Below are 1734 nucleotides of genomic sequence, written 5' to 3' on the forward strand. Positions count from 1 at the left end.
TTTTTTTTTTCATGCAGTGGAAAAATGAAGGAAGTCTTACTCATGTCGTCTTCATGGTAGATTATAGAGTGGTGGTTTGTTTGGCTGCTGTTGTATCTATGGACTGACTCTATGTGATAAGTCCCATTGTCTGTGTGGATGGTTCCCTCAAATTGACCCTGTAACACAGAGCCATGGCAGGCTGAACCGTGTTCACCTGCAATAACAGGTCAAGAGAGATGTCAGGGTCAGAGAGGGGGGAAATGAGCAGAGACAGGAGATTGTGGAGGAGAGACAGACAGAGTAAATAAATAAGATACTGAGAAAAATGTAAAGATTAGAGGCCATGCTCAGACTTCACAGATATATGAGGGGAGGTATGAAGCAGGAGAATCAAAGCAATAAACTCTCTCATTTAATCCACTCCCTTCATTAAGTTTTGCTTTGTTCCTCAGATTTCAATAAATCATGCCACAAACAGATGTTTATACAAATGTTTTATCCAGATGTTTTATCCAAACCATAGCAATTACAAATGACTCTTGAAGTTATGTGATTAATCACTTTGATTACAGTAAAGTCATTTAGATTTTCCTCTGAATTTAACTAAATTTAGGAGATCTGTTCCTAGGTTTCATTGTCATACCCACCTTCTAATATTCCTGAATATATGTGGGAGAGGTCAGCTGATGTGGAACCATTTTCACTAACCACCATGAAAGTTTGGGAAAATGCTGCTGCATTTCGTCTCAAACGCAGACGGAAAGTTCTGAAGGGAAACAAAAGCACAAACAGCTGTGGCCAAAGCTTTGTACCGTTGTGAAAGGTATGCAGATCTATCAACAGTGGGTAAATATGTGGACTAATCACGGTTGACATGTGTTTTTGGGTTAGGAACAGATACAAAGACTCTGCACAAACAGAACCATGCTTTTGAGTGCAATGCTTCCCAAGATGGAAATGCGACGTTACCTGTGAAAAGCAGTAAAATCCAGCTGCAGCGTATGTTCCTGAGGTTGCGTGGCTCTTCTGACTCTCAAGTGCATCTTGTGAAGATCCTCCCTGTCATATGACAAGCCCTCATAATGCTTTATATATGGACTGATGTCACCCACAGCTCCTGATAAAAAAGGACAAAGGCTACATTTTTAAACAGCATTATTGATTTTTATTCTATGATAGAGTAAAGATTTCTCTATGCTTTAATCTTCTGGTTACTCTGTTACTCTGTGAATATATTATTTTGTCGTTTGAGTTAGTTACATCACTCAAACAGCAGTGGCTGCAATGATAATAAATGGCATCATTTCATGGAACTTCCCATTTCACAGGGACAGCAGACAAGAGCCCACTCTCACCTTTTATGGTTATTGTCTTCAGTGCAACATTTGATGCATCATGCAATTAGTCATAAAATGAGTCTTTACGCCAAACAAGCTATTGTGTTTGCTTCGGCAAATTTACAACACATGATTCAATGTGTTGCCGAGTTACTTATAACTATTTTTAACTTTATTTTGACCATATCTTGAAAACAAATGGTCAGCAAAGGCTACAATCAGCTGAGCAAACCCGGTAAAACCATTCATTACTGTACAGAGAAAGCTTTGGAAAAAGCATGCACTCTCATGTTCAAGGTGTCATTACTTTCTCACTGTTGCCCCTCCTGAGTGAATCACACATACTTTAGCCCTTAATAAACAGTTGTACCCCATTAATCACAACACTAGTAAGCCAAGCACTCAGGCTACGTCA

The 1734-nt window shown here is 39.2% G+C and overlaps 1 long non-coding RNA gene across 1 annotated transcript; it reads right to left on the bottom strand.

Moving 5' to 3' along the window:
• Positions 1-24: 24 nt before the first annotated feature.
• Positions 25-1120, bottom strand: LOC111664778 (uncharacterized). Its single transcript, XR_015437889.1, has 3 exons — positions 952-1120; positions 630-748; positions 25-196 (listed from the first exon to the last, which is right to left on the bottom strand). It is a non-coding gene; the product is annotated as an uncharacterized LOC111664778 (long non-coding RNA).
• Between the last annotated feature and the right edge of the window lie 614 nt (positions 1121-1734).

Source organism: Seriola lalandi, unplaced genomic scaffold (genome assembly GCF_002814215.2).
Source record: "Seriola lalandi dorsalis isolate HSWRI2012SDOR001 ecotype SW California unplaced genomic scaffold, Sedor1 jcf7180002001763, whole genome shotgun sequence".
Classification (NCBI taxonomy): domain Eukaryota; kingdom Metazoa; phylum Chordata; class Actinopteri; order Carangiformes; family Carangidae; genus Seriola; species Seriola lalandi.